The sequence below is a fragment of the Phyllobates terribilis genome, unplaced genomic scaffold (genome assembly GCF_046119375.1).
Source record: "Phyllobates terribilis strain yellow unplaced genomic scaffold, ASM4611937v1 Scaffold_12__6_contigs__length_324123572, whole genome shotgun sequence".
NCBI lineage: Eukaryota > Metazoa > Chordata > Amphibia > Anura > Dendrobatidae > Phyllobates > Phyllobates terribilis.
The window spans coordinates 33,362,948-33,379,335 of NW_027362772.1; positions in this window are offsets into that span (position 1 = coordinate 33,362,948).

A 16,388-nucleotide genomic window follows, 5' to 3' on the forward strand; every position below is an offset into this window, starting at 1 on the left:
CCCACACACTGCTAGAAGGCCAAATCTTTTTTCAGAGCTTGATGCAGTAAAAAATTATATTCAATTTGCAACCTGATGGAGATCAGTATAGATGGACTAATAGACCAAGTCCCACACACTGCTAGAAGCCCAAATATTTTTTCAGAGCTAGATGCAGAAAAAAATTATATTCAATTTGCAACCTGATGGAGGTCAGTATAGATGGACTAATAGAACAAGTCCCACACACTGCTAGAAGCCCAAATATTTTTTCAGAGCTAGATGCAGAAAAAAATTATATTCAATTTGCAACCTGATGGAGGTCAGTATAGATGGACGAATAGAACAAGTCCCACACACTGCTAGTAGGCCAAATATTTTTTCTGAGCTAGATGCAGAAAAAAATTATATTCAATTTGCAACCTGATGGAGGTCAGTATAGATGGACGAATAGAACAAGTCCCACACACTGCTAGTAGGCCAAATATTTTTTCTGAGCTAGATGCAGAAAAAAATTATATTCAATTTGCAACCTGATGGAGGTCAGTATAGATGGACTAATAGAAAAAGTCCCACACACTGCTAGAAGGCCAAATATTTTTTCAGAGCTAGATGCAGAAAAAATTATATTCAATTTGCAACCTGATGGAGGTCAGTATAGATGGACTAATAGACCAAGTCCCACACACTGCTAGAAGCCCAAATATTTTTTCAGAGCTAGATGCAGAAAGAAATTATATTCCATTTGCAACCTCATGGAGGTCAGTATAGATGGACTAATAGAACAAGTCCCACACACTGCTAGAAGCCCAAATATTTTTTCAGAGCTAGATGCAGAAAAAAATTATATTCAATTTGCAACCTGATGGAGGTCAGTATAGATGGACTAATAGAACAAGTCCCACACACTGCTAGAAGCCCAAATATTTTTTCAGAGCTAGATGCAGAAAAAAATTATATCCAATTTGCAACCTGATGGAGGTCAGTATAGATGGACTAATAGAACAAGTCCCACACACTGCTAGAAGCCCAAATATTTTTTCAGAGCTAGATGCAGAAAAAATTATATTCAATTTGCAACCTGATGGAGGTCAGTATAGATGGACTAATAGAACAAGTCCCACACACTGATAGAAGGCCAAATATTTTTTCAGAGCTAGATGCAGAAAAAAATTATATTCAATTTGCAACCTGATGGAGGTCAGTATAGATGGACTAATAGACCAAGTCCCACACACTGCTAGAAGCCCAAATATTTTTTCAGAGCTAGATGCAGAAAAAAATGATATTCAATTTGCAACCTGATGGAGGTCAGTATAGATGGACTAATAGAACAAGTCCCACACACTGCTAGAAGCCCAAATATTTTTTCAGAGCTAGATGCAGAAAAAAATTATATTCAAGTTGCAACCTGATGGAGGTCAGTATAGATGGACGAATAGAACAAGTCCCACACACTGCTAGTAGGCCAAATATTTTTTCAGAGCTAGATGCAGAAAAAAATTATATTCAATTTGCAACCTGATGGAGGTCAGTATAGATGGACTAATAGACCAAGTCCCACACACTGCTAGAAGCCCAAATATTTTTTCAGAGCTAGATGCAGAAAAAATTATATTCAATTTGCAATCTGATGGAGGTCAGTATAGATGGACTAATAGAACAAGTCCCACACACTGCTAGAAGCCCAAATATTTTTTCAGAGCTAGATGCAGAAAAAAATTATATTCAATTTGCAACCTGATGGAGGTCAGTATAGATGGACGAATAGAAGAAGTCCCACACACTGCTAGTAGGCCAAATATTTTTTCAGAGCTAGATGCAGAAAAAAATTATATTCAATTTGCAACCTGATGGAGGTCAGTATAGATGGACTAATAGACCAAGTCCCACACACTGCTAGAAGCCCAAATATTTTTTCAGAGCTAGATGCAGAAAAAATTATATTCAATTTGCAATCTGATGGAGGTCAGTATAGATGGACTAATAGAACAAGTTCCACACACTGCTAGAAGCCCAAATATTTTTTCAGAGCTAAATGCAGAAAAAAATTATATTCAATTTGCAACCTGATGGAGGTCAGTATAGATGGACTAATAGAACAAATCCCACACACTAATAGAAGGCCAAATATTTTTTCAGAGCTAGATGCAGAAAAAAATTATATTCAATTTGCAACCTGATGGAGGTCAGTATAGATGGACTAATAGACCAAGTCACACACACTGCTAGAAGGCCAAATATTTTTTCAGAGCTAGATGCAGAAAAAAATTATATTCAATTTGCAACCTGATGGAGGTCAGTATAGATGGACTAATAGACCAAGTCCCACACACTGCTAGAAGCCCAAATATTTTTTCAGAGCTAGATGCAGAAAAAATTATATTCAATTTGCAACCTCATGGAGGTCAGTATAGATGGACTAATAGAACAAGTCCCACACACTGCTAGAAGCCCAAATATTTTTTCAGAGCTAGATGCAGAAAAAAATTATATTCAAATTGCAACCTGATGGAGGTCAGTATAGATGGACTAATAGACCAAGTCCCACACACTGCTAGAAGCCCAAATATTTTTTCAGAGCTAGATGCATAAAAAATTATATTCAATTTGCAACCTCATGGAGGTCAGTATAGATGGACTAATAGAACAAGTCCCACACACTGCTAGAAGCCCAAATATTTTTTCAGAGCTAGATGCAGAAATAAATTATATTCAATTTGCAACCTGATGGAGGTCAGTATAGATGGACTAATAGAACAAGTCCCACACACTGATAGAAGGCCAAATATTTTTTCAGAGCTAGATGCAGAAAAAAATTATATTCAATTTGCAACCTGATGGAGGTCAGTATAGATGGACTAATAGACCAAGTCCCACACACTGCTAGAAGCCCAAATATTTTTTCAGAGCTAGATGCAGAAAAAAATAATATTCAATTTGCAACCTCATGGAGGGCAGTATAGATGGACTAATAGAACAAGTCCCACACACTGCTAGAAGCCCAAATATTTTTTCAGAGCTAGATGCAGAAAAAAATGATATTCAATTTGCAACCTGATGGAGGTCAGTATAGATGGACTAATAGAACAAGTCCCACACACTGTTAGTAGCCCAAATATTTTTTCAAAGCTAGATGCAGAAAAAAATTATATTCAATTTGCAACCTGATGGAGGTCAGTATAGATGGACTAATAGAACAATTCCCACACACTGCTAGAATCCCAAATATTTTTTCAGAGCTAGATGCAGAAAAAATTATATTCAATTTGCAACCTGATGGAGGTCAGTATAGATGGACTAATAGACCAAGTCCCACATACTGCAAGAAGCCCAAATATTTTTTCAGAGCTAGATGCAGAAAAAAATTATATTCAATTTGCAACCTGATGGAGGTCAGTATAGATGGACTAATAGAACAAGTCCCACACACTGCTAGAAGGCCAAATCTTTTTTCAGAGCTTGATGCAGTAAAAAATTATATTCAATTTGGAACCTGATGGAGATCAGTATAGATGGACTAATAGACCAAGTCCCACACACTGCTAGAAGCCCAAATATTTTTTCAGAGCTAGATGCAGAAAAAAATTATATTCAATTTGCAACCTGATGGAGGTCAGTATAGATGGACTAATAGAACAAGTCCCACACACTGCTAGAAGCCCAAATATTTTTTCAGAGCTAGATGCAGAAAAAAATAATATTCAATTTGCAACCTGATGGAGGTCAGTATAGATGGACTAATAGAACAAGTCCCATACACTGCTAAAAGCCCAAATATTTTTTCAGAGCTAGATGCAGATAAAAATTAAATTCAATTTGCAACCTGATGGAGGTCAGTATAGATGGACTCATAGAACAAGTCCCACACACTGCTAGAAGCCCAAATAGTTTTTCAGAGCTAGATGCAGAAAAAAATTATATTCAATTTGCAACCTGATGGAGGTCAGTATAGATGGACTAATAGAACAAGTCCCACACACTGATAGAAGGCCAAATATTTTTTCAGAGCAAGATGCAGAAAAAAATTATATTCAATTTGCAACCTGATGGAGGTCAGTATAGATGGACTAATAGACCAAGTCCCACACACTGCTAGAAGCCCAAATATTTTTTCAGAGCTAGATGCAGAAAAAAATTATATTCCATTTGCAACCTCATGGAGGTCAGTATAGATGGACTAATAGAACAAGTCCCACACACTGCTAGAATCCCAAATATTTTTTCAGAGCTAGATGCAGAAAAAAATTATATTCAATTTGCAACCTGATGGAGGTCAGTATAGATGGACTAATAGAACAAGTCCCACACACTGCTAGAAGCCCAAATATTTTTTCAGAGCTAGATGCAGAAAAAAATTATATCCAATTTGCAACCTGATGGAGGTCAGTATAGATGGACTAATAGAACAAGTCCCACACACTGCTAGAAGCCCAAATATTTTTTCAGAGCTAGATGCAGAAAAAATTATATTCAATTTGCAACCTGATGGAGGTCAGTATAGATGGACTAATAGAACAAGTCCCACACACTGATAGAAGGAAAAATATTTTTTCAGAGCTAGATGCAGAAAAAAATTATATTCAATTTGCAACCTGATGGAGGTCAGTATAGATGGACTAATAGACCAAGTCCCACACACTGCTAGAAGCCAAAATATTTTTTCAGAGCTAGATGCAGAAAAAAATGATATTCAATTTGCAACCTGATGGAGGTCAGTATAGATGGACTAATAGAACAAGTCCTACACACTGCTAGAAGCCCAAATATTTTTTCAGAGCTAGATGCAGAAAAAAATTATATTCAAGTTGCAACCTGATGGAGGTCAGTATAGATGGACGAATAGAACAACTCCCACACACTGCTAGTATGCCAAATATTTTTTCAGAGCTAGATGCAGAAAAAAATTATATTCAATTTGCAACCTGATGGAGGTCAGTATAGATGGACTAATAGACCAAGTCCCACACACTGCTAGAAGCCCAAATATTTTTTCAGAGCTAGATGCAGAAAAAAATGATATTCAATTTGCAACCTGATGGAGGTCAGTATAGATGGACTAATAGAACAAGTCCCACACACTGCTAGAAGCCCAAATATTTTTTCAGAGCTAGATGTAGAAAAAAATTATATTCAATTTGCAACCTGATGGAGGTCAGTATAGATGGACGAATAGAAGAAGTCCCACACACTGCTAGTAGCCCAAATATTTTTTCAAAGCTAGATGCAGAAAAAAATGATATTCAATTTGCAACCTGATGGAGGTCAGTATAGATGGACTAATAGAACAATTCCAACACACTGCTAGAATCCCAAATATTTTTTCAGAGCTAGATGCAGAAAAAATTATATTCAATTTGCAACCTGATGGAGGTCAGTATAGATGGACTAATAGACCAAGTCCCACATACTGCAAGAAGCCAAATATTTTTTCAGAGCTAGATGCAGAAAAAAATTATATTCAATTTGCAACCTGATGGAGGTCAGTATAGATGGACTAATAGAACAAGTCCCACACACTGCTAGAAGGCCAAATCTTTTTTCAGAGCTTGATGCAGTAAAAAATTATATTCAATTTGCAACCTGATGGAGATCAGTATAGATGGACTAATAGACCAAGTCCCACACACTGCTAGAAGCCCAAATATTTTTTCAGAGCTAGATGCAGAAAAAAATTATATTCAATTTGCAACCTGATGGAGGTCAGTATAGATGGACTAATAGAACAAGTCCCACACACTGCTAGAAGCCCAAATATTTTTTCAGAGCTAGATGCAGAAAAAAATTATATTCAATTTGCAACCTGATGGAGGTCAGTATAGATGGACTAATAGAACAAGTCCCATACACTGCTAAAAGCCCAAATATTTTTTCAGAGCTAGATGCAGATAAAAATTATATTCAATTTGCAACCTGATGGAGGTCAGTATAGATGGACTCATAGAACAAGTCCCACACACTGCTAGAAGCCCAAATAGTTTTTCAGAGCTAGATGCAGAAAAAAATTATATTCAATTTGCAACCTGATGGAGGTCAGTATAGATGGACTAATAGAACAAGTCCCACACACTGATAGAAGGCCAAATATTTTTTCAGAGCAAGATGCAGAAAAAAATTATATTCAATTTGCAACCTGATGGAGGTCAGTATAGATGGACTAATAGACCAAGTCCCACACACTGCTAGAAGCCCAAATATTTTTTCAGAGCTAGATGCAGAAAAAAATTATATTCCATTTGCAACCTCATGGAGGTCAGTATAGATGGACTAATAGAACAAGTCCCACACACTGCTAGAATCCCAAATATTTTTTCAGAGCTAGATGCAGAAAAAAATTATATTCAATTTGCAACCTGATGGAGGTCAGTATAGATGGACTAATAGAACAAGTCCCACACACTGCTAGAAGCCCAAATATTTTTTCAGAGCTAGATGCAGAAAAAAATTATATCCAATTTGCAACCTGATGGAGGTCAGTATAGATGGACTAAAAGAACAAGTCCCACACACTGCTAGAAGCCCAAATCTTTTTTCAGAGCTTGATGCAGTAAAAAATTATATTCAATTTGCAACCTGATGGAGATCAGTATAGATGGACTAATAGACCAAGTCCCACACACTGCTAGAAGCCCAAATATTTTTTCAGAGCTAGATGCAGAAAAAAATTATATTCAATTTGCAACCTGATGGAGGTCAGTATAGATGGACTAATAGAACAAGTCCCACACACTGCTAGAAGCCCAAATATTTTTTCAGAGCTAGATGCAGAAAAAAATTATATTCAATTTGCAACCTGATGGAGGTCAGTATAGATGGACTAATAGAACAAGTCCCATACACTGCTAAAAGCCCAAATATTTTTTCAGAGCTAGATGCAGATAAAAATTATATTCAATTTGCAACCTGATGGAGGTCAGTATAGATGGACTCATAGAACAAGTCCCACACACTGCTAGAAGCCCAAATAGTTTTTCAGAGCTAGATGCAGAAAAAAATTATATTCAATTTGCAACCTGATGGAGGTCAGTATAGATGGACTAATAGAACAAGTCCCACACACTGATAGAAGGCCAAATATTTTTTCAGAGCAAGATGCAGAAAAAAATTATATTCAATTTGCAACCTGATGGAGGTCAGTATAGATGGACTAATAGACCAAGTCCCACACACTGCTAGAAGCCCAAATATTTTTTCAGAGCTAGATGCAGAAAAAAATTATATTCCATTTGCAACCTCATGGAGGTCAGTATAGATGGACTAATAGAACAAGTCCCACACACTGCTAGAATCCCAAATATTTTTTCAGAGCTAGATGCAGAAAAAAATTATATTCAATTTGCAACCTGATGGAGGTCAGTATAGATGGACTAATAGAACAAGTCCCACACACTGCTAGAAGCCCAAATATTTTTTCAGAGCTAGATGCAGAAAAAAATTATATCCAATTTGCAACCTGATGGAGGTCAGTATAGATGGACTAAAAGAACAAGTCCCACACACTGCTAGAAGCCCAAATCTTTTTTCAGAGCTTGATGCAGTAAAAAATTATATTCAATTTGCAACCTGATGGAGATCAGTATAGATGGACTAATAGACCAAGTCCCACACACTGCTAGAAGCCCAAATATTTTTTCAGAGCTAGATGCAGAAAAAAATTATATTCAATTTGCAACCTGATGGAGGTCAGTATAGATGGACTAATAGAACAAGTCCCACACACTGCTAGAAGCCCAAATATTTTTTCAGAGCTAGATGCAGAAAAAAATTATATTCAATTTGCAACCTGATGGAGGTCAGTATAGATGGACTAATAGAACAAGTCCCATACACTGCTAAAAGCCCAAATATTTTTTCAGAGCTAGATGCAGATAAAAATTATATTCAATTTGCAACCTGATGGAGGTCAGTATAGATGGACTCATAGAACAAGTCCCACACACTGCTAGAAGCCCAAATAGTTTTTCAGAGCTAGATGCAGAAAAAAATTATATTCAATTTGCAACCTGATGGAGGTCAGTATAGATGGACTAATAGAACAAGTCCCACACACTGATAGAAGGCCAAATATTTTTTCAGAGCAAGATGCAGAAAAAAATTATATTCAATTTGCAACCTGATGGAGGTCAGTATAGATGGACTAATAGACCAAGTCCCACACACTGCTAGAAGCCCAAATATTTTTTCAGAGCTAGATGCAGAAAAAAATTATATTCCATTTGCAACCTCATGGAGGTCAGTATAGATGGACTAATAGAACAAGTCCCACACACTGCTAGAATCCCAAATATTTTTTCAGAGCTAGATGCAGAAAAAAATTATATTCAATTTGCAACCTGATGGAGGTCAGTATAGATGGACTAATAGAACAAGTCCCACACACTGCTAGAAGCCCAAATATTTTTTCAGAGCTAGATGCAGAAAAAAATTATATCCAATTTGCAACCTGATGGAGGTCAGTATAGATGGACTAAAAGAACAAGTCCCACACACTGCTAGAAGCCCAAATATTTTTTCAGAGCTAGATGCAGAAAAAATTATATTCAATTTGCAACCTGATGGAGGTCAGTATAGATGGACTAATAGAACAAGTCCCACACACTGATAGAAGGAAAAATATTTTTTCAGAGCTAGATGCAGAAAAAAATTATATTCAATTTGCAACCTGATGGAGGTCAGTATAGATGGACTAATAGACCAAGTCCCACACACTGCTAGAAGCCAAAATATTTTTTCAGAGCTAGATGCAGAAAAAAATGATATTCAATTTGCAACCTGATGGAGGTCAGTATAGATGGACTAATAGAACAAGTCCTACACACTGCTAGAAGCCCAAATATTTTTTCAGAGCTAGATGCAGAAAAAAATTATATTCAAGTTGCAACCTGATGGAGGTCAGTATAGATGGACGAATAGAACAACTCCCACACACTGCTAGTAGGCCAAATATTTTTTCAGAGCTAGATGCAGAAAAAAATTATATTCAATTTGCAACCTGATGGAGGTCAGTATAGATGGACTAATAGACCAAGTCCCACACACAGCTAGAAGCCCAAATATTTTTTCAGAGCTAGATGCAGAAAAAAATGATATTTAATTTGCAACCTGATGGAGGTCAGTATAGATGGACTAATAGAACAAGTCCCACACACTGCTAGAAGCCCAAATATTTTTTCAGAGCTAGATGCAGAAAAAAATTATATTCAATTTGCAACCTGATGGAGGTCAGTATAGATGGACTCATAGAACAAGTCCCACACACTGCTAGAAGCCCAAATAGTTTTTCAGAGCTAGATGCAGAAAAAAATTATATTCAATTTGCAACCTGATGGAGGTCAGTATAGATGGACTAATAGAACAAGTCCCACACACTGATAGAAGGCCAAATATTTTTTCAGAGCAAGATGCAGAAAAAAATTATATTCAATTTGCAACCTGATGGAGGTCAGTATAGATGGACTAGATGTAGAAAAAAATTATATTCAATTTGCAACCTGATGGAGGTCAGTATAGATGGACGAATAGAAGAAGTCCCACACACTGCTAGTAGGCCAAATATTTTTTCAGAGCTAGATGCAGAAAAAAATTATATTCAATTTGCAACCTGATGGAGGTCAGTATAGATGGACTAATAGACCAAGTCCCACACACTGCTAGAAGCCCAAATATTTTTTCAGAGCTAGATGCAGTAAAAATTATATTCAATTTGCAATCTGATGGAGGTCAGTATAGATGGACTAATAGAACAAGTTCCACACACTGCTAGAAGCCCAAATATTTTTTCAGAGCTAAATGCAGAAAAAAATTATATTCAATTTGCAACCTGATGGAGGTCAGTATAGATGGACTAATAGAACAAATCCCACACACTGATAGAAGGCCAAATATTTTTTCAGAGCTAGATGCAGAAAAAAATTATATTCAATTTGCAACCTGATGGAGGTCAGTATAGATGGACTAATAGACCAAGTCACACACACTGCTAGAAGGCCAAATATTTTTTCAGAGCTAGATGCAGTAAAAAATTATATTAAATTTGCAACCTGATGGAGGTCAGTATAGATGGACTAATAGAACAATTCCCACACACTGCTAGAAGCCCAAATATTTTTTCAGAGCTAGATGCAGAAAAAAAAAATATTCAATTTGCAACCTGATGGAGGTCAGTATAGATGGACTAATAGAACACGTCCCACACACTGCTAGAAGCCCAAATATTTTTTCAGAGCTAGATGCAGAAAAAAATTATATTCAATTTGCAACCTGATGGAGGTCAGTATAGATGGACGAATAGAAAAAGTCCCACACACTGCTAGTAGGCCAAATATTTTTTCAGAGCTAGATGCAGAAAAAAATTATATTCAATTTGCAACCTGATGGAGGTCAGTATAGATGGACTAATAGACCAAGTCCCACACACTGCTAGAAGCCCAAATATTTTTTCAGAGCTAGATGCAGAAAAAATTATATTCAATTTGCAACCTCATGGAGGTCAGTATAGATGGACTAATAGAACAAGTCCCACACACTGCTAGAAGCCCAAATATTTTTTCAGAGCTAGATGCAGAAAAAAATTATATTCAATTTGCAACCTGATGGAGGTCAGTATAGATGGACTAATAGAACAAGTCCCACACACTGATAGAAGGCCAAATATTTTTTCAGAGCTAGATGCAGAAAAAAATTATATTCAATTTGCAACCTGATGGAGGTCAGTATAGATGGACTAATAGACCAAGTCCCACACACTGCTAGAAGCCCAAATATTTTTTCAGAGCTAGATGCAGAAAAAAATGATATTCAATTTGCAACCTCATGGAGGTCAGTATAGATGGACTAATAGAACAAGTCCCACACACTGCTAGAAGCCCAAATATTTTTTCAGAGCTAGATGCAGAAAAAAATGATATTCAATTTGCAACCTGATGGAGGTCAGTATAGATGGACTAATAGAACAAGTCCCACACACTGCTAGAAGCACAAATATTTTTTCAAAGCTAGATGCAGAAAAAAATGATATTCAATTTGCAACCTGATGGAGGTCAGTATAGATGGACTAATAGAACAATTCCCACACACTGCTAGAATCCCAAATATTTTTTCAGAGCTAGATGCAGAAAAAATTATATTCAATTTGCAACCTGATGGAGGTCAGTATAGATGGACTAATAGAACAAGTCCCACACACTGCTAGAATCCCAAATATTTTTTCAGAGCTAGATGCAGAAAAAAATTATATTCAATTTGCAACCTGATGGAGGTCAGTATAGATGGACTAATAGAACAAGTCCCACACACTGCTAGAAGCCCAAATATTTTTTCAGAGCTAGATGCAGAAAAAAATTATATCCAATTTGCAACCTGATGGAGGTCAGTATAGATGGACTAATAGAACAAGTCCCACACACTGCTAGAAGCCCAAATATTTTTTCAGAGCTAGATGCAGAAAAAATTATATTCAATTTGCAACCTGATGGAGGTCAGTATAGATGGACTAATAAAACAAGTCCCACACACTGATAGAAGGAAAAATATTTTTTCAGAGCTAGATGCAGAAAAAAATTATATTCAATTTGCAACCTGATGGAGGTCAGTATAGATGGACTAATATACCAAGTCCCACACACTGCTAGAAGCCCAAATATTTTTTCAGAGCTAGATGCAGAAAAAAATGATATTCAATTTGCAACCTGATGGAGGTCAGTATAGATGGACTAATAGAACAAGTCCTACACACTGCTAGAAGCCCAAATATTTTTTCAGAGCTAGATGCAGAAAAAAATTATATTCAAGTTGCAACCTGATGGAGGTCAGTATAGATGGACGAATAGAACAAGTCCCACACACTGCTAGTAGGCCAAATATTTTTTCAGAGCTAGATGCAGAAAAAAATTATATTCAATTTGCAACCTGATGGAGGTCAGTATAGATGGACTAATAGACCAAGTCCCACACACTGCTAGAAGCCCAAATATTTTTTCAGAGCTAGATGCAGAAAAAAATGATATTCAATTTGCAACCTGATGGAGGTCAGTATAGATGGACTAATAGAGCAAGTCCCACACACTGCTAGAAGCCCAAATATTTTTTCAGAGCTAGATGTAGAAAAAAATTATATTCAATTTGCAACCTGATGGAGGTCAGTATAGATGGACGAATAGAAGAAGTCCCACACACTGCTAGTAGGCCAAATATTTTTTCAGAGCTAGATGCAGAAAAAAATTATATTCAATTTGCAACCTGATGGAGGTCAGTATAGATGGACTAATAGACCAAGTCCCACACACTGCTAGAAGCCCAAATATTTTTTCAGAGCTAGATGCAGAAAAAATTATATTCAATTTTCAATCTGATGGAGGTCAGTATAGATGGACTAATAGAACAAGTTCCACACACTGCTAGAAGCCCAAATATTTTTTCAGAGCTAAATGCAGAAAAAAATTATATTCAATTTGCAACCTGATGGAGGTCAGTATAGATGGACTAATAGAACAAATCCCACACACTGATAGAAGGCCAAATATTTTTTCAGAGCTAGATGCAGAAAAAAATTATATTCAATTTGCAACCTGATGGAGGTCAGTATAGATGGACTAATAGACCAAGTCACACACACTGCTAGAAGGCCAAATATTTTTTCAGAGCTAGATGCAGTAAAAATTTATATTAAATTTGCAACCTGTGGAGGTCAGTATAGATGGACTAATAGAACAAGTCCCACACACTGCTAGAAGCCCAAATATTTTTTCAGAGCTAGATGCAGAAAAAAAATATATTCAATTTGCAACCTGATGGAGGTCAGTATAGATGGACTAATAGAACACGTCCCACACACTGCTAGAAGCCCAAATATTTTTTCAGAGCTAGATGCAGAAAAAAATTATATTCAATTTGCAACCTGATGGAGGTCAGTATAGATGGACGAATAGAAAAAGTCCCACACACTGCTAGTAGGCCAAATATTTTTTCAGAGCTAGATGCAGAAAAAAATTATATTCAATTTGCAACCTGATGGAGGTCAGTATAGATGGACTAATAGACCAAGTCCCACACACTGCTAGAAGCCCAAATATTTTTTCAGAGCTAGATGCAGAAAAAATTATATTCAATTTGCAACCTCATGGAGGTCAGTATAGATGGACTAATAGAACAAGTCCCACACACTGCTAGAAGCCCAAATATTTTTTCAGAGCTAGATGCAGAAAAAAATTATATTCAATTTGCAACCTGATGGAGGTCAGTATAGATGGACTAATAGAACAAGTCCCACACACTGATAGAAGGCCAAATATTTTTTCAGAGCTAGATGCAGAAAAAAATTTTATTCAATTTGCAACCTGATGGAGGTCAGTATAGATGGACTAATAGACCAAGTCCCACACACTGCTAGAAGCCCAAATATTTTTTCAGAGCTAGATGCAGAAAAAAATGATGTTCAATTTGCAACCTCATGGAGGTCAGTATAGATGGACTAATAGAACAAGTCCCAGACACTGCTAGAAGCCCAAATATTTTTTCAGAGCTAGATGCAGAAAAAAATGATATTCAATTTGCAACCTGATGGAGGTCAGTATAGATGGACTAATAGAACAAGTCCCACACACTGCTAGAAGCACAAATATTTTTTCAAAGCTAGATGCAGAAAAAAATGATATTCAATTTGCAACCTGATGGAGGTCAGTATAGATGGACTAATAGAACAATTCCCACACACTGCTAGAATCCCAAATATTTTTTCAGAGCTAGATGCAGAAAAAATTATATTCAATTTGCAACCTGATGGAGGTCAGTATAGATGGACTAATAGACCAAGTCCCACACACTGCAAGAAGCCCAAATATTTTTTCAGAGCTAGATGCAGAAAAAAATTATATTCAATTTGCAACCTGATGGAGGTCAGTATAGATGGACTAATAGAACAAGTCCCACACACTGCTAGAAGGCCAAATATTTTTTCAGAGCTTGATGCAGTAAAAAATTATATTCAATTTGCAACCTGATGGAGATCAGTATAGATGGACTAATAGACCAAGTCCCACACACTGCTAGAAGCCCAAATATTTTTTCAGAGCTAGATGCAGAAAAAAATTATATTCAATTTGCAACCTGATGGAGGTCAGTATAGATGGACTAATAGAACAAGTCCCACACACTGCTAGAAGCCCAAATATTTTTTCAGAGCTAGATGCAGAAAAAAATTATATTCAATTTGCAACCTGATGGAGGTCAGTATAGATGGACGAATAGAACAAGTCCCACACACTGCTAGTAGGCCAAATATTTTTTCAGAGCTAGATGCAGAAAAAAATTATATTCAATTTGCAACCTGATGGAGGTCAATATAGATGGAATAATAGAACAAGTCCCACACACTGCTAGAAGCCCAAATATTTTTTCAGAGCTAGATGCAGAAAAAATTATATTCAATTTGCAACCTGATGGAGGTCAGTATAGATGGACTAATACAACAAGTCCCACTCACTGCTAGAAGCCCAAATATTTTTTCAGAGCTAGATGCAGAAAAAAATTATATTCAATTTGCAACCTGATGGAGGTCAGTATAGATGGACTAATAGAACCAGTCCCATACACTGCTAGAAGCCCAAATATTTTTTCAGAGCTAGATGCAGATAAAAATTATATTCAATTTGCAACCTGATGGAGGTCAGTATAGATGGACTCATAGAACAAGTCCCACACACTGCTAGAAGCCCAAATATTTTTTCAGAGCTAGATGCAGAAAAAAATTATATTCAATTTGCAACCTGATGGAGGTCAGTATAGATGGACTAATAGAACAAGTCCCACACACTGATAGAAGGCCAAATATTTTTTCAGAGCTAGATGCAGAAAAAAATTATATTCAGTTTGCAACCTGATGGAGGTCAGTATAGATGGACTAATAGACCAAGTCCCACACACTGCTAGAAGCCCAAATATTTTTTCAGAGCTAGATGCAGAAAAAAATTATATTCCATTTGCAACCTCATGGAGGTCAGTATAGATGGACTAATAGAACAAGTCCCACACACTGCTAGAAGCCCAAATATTTTTTCAGAGCTAGATGCAGAAAAAAATTATATTCAATTTGCAACCTGATGGAGGTCAGTATAGATGGACTAATAGAACAAGTCCCACACACTGCTAGAAGCCCAAATATTTTTTCAGAGCTAGATGCAGAAAAAAATTATATCCAATTTGCAACCTGATGGAGGTCAGTATAGATGGACTAATAGAACAAGTCCCACACACTGCTAGAAGCCCAAATATTTTTTCAGAGCTAGATGCAGAAAAAATTATATTCAATTTGCAACCTGATGGAGGTCAGTATAGATGGACTAATAGAACAAGTCCCACACACTGATAGAAGGCCAAATATTTTTTCAGAGCTAGATGCAGAAAAAAATTATATTCAATTTGCAACCTGATGGAGGTCAGTATAGATGGACTAATAGACCAAGTCCCACACACTGCTAGAAGCCCAAATATTTTTTCAGAGCTAGATGCAGAAAAAAATTATATTCAATTTGCAACCTCATGGAGGTCAGTATAGATGGACTAATAGAACAAGTCCCACACACTGCTAGAAGGCCAAATATTTTTTCAGAGCTTGATGCAGTAAAAAATTATATTCAATTTGCAACCTGATGGAGATCAGTATAGATGGACTAATAGACCAAGTCCCACACACTGCTAGAAGCCCAAATATTTTTTCAGAGCTAGATGCAGAAAAAAATTATATTCAATTTGCAACCTGATGGAGGTCAGTATAGATGGACTAATAGAACAAGTCCCACACACTGCTAGAAGCCCAAATATTTTTTCAGAGCTAGATGCAGAAAAAAATTATATTCAATTTGCAACCTGATGGAGGTCAGTATAGATGGACGAATAGAACAAGTCCCACACACTGCTAGTAGGCCAAATATTTTTTCAGAGCTAGATGCAGAAAAAAATTATATTCAATTTGCAACCTGATGGAGGTCAATATAGATGGAATAATAGAACAAGTCCCACACACTGCTAGAAGCCCAAATATTTTTTCAGAGCTAGATGCGGAAAAAATTATATTCAATTTGCAACCTGATGGAGGTCAGTATAGATGGACTAATACAACAAGTCCCACTCACTGCTAGAAGCCCAAATATTTTTTCAGAGCTAGATGCAGAAAAAAATTATATTCAATTTGCAACCTGATGGAGGTCAGTATAGATGGACTAATAGAACCAGTCCCATACACTGCTAGAAGCCCAAATATTTTTTCAGAGCTAGATGCAGATAAAAATTATATTCAATTTGCAACCTGATGGAGGTCAGTATAGATGGACTCATAGAACAAGTCCCACACACTGCTAGAAGCCCAAATATTTTTTCAGAGCTAGATGCAGAAAAAAATTATATTCAATTTGCAA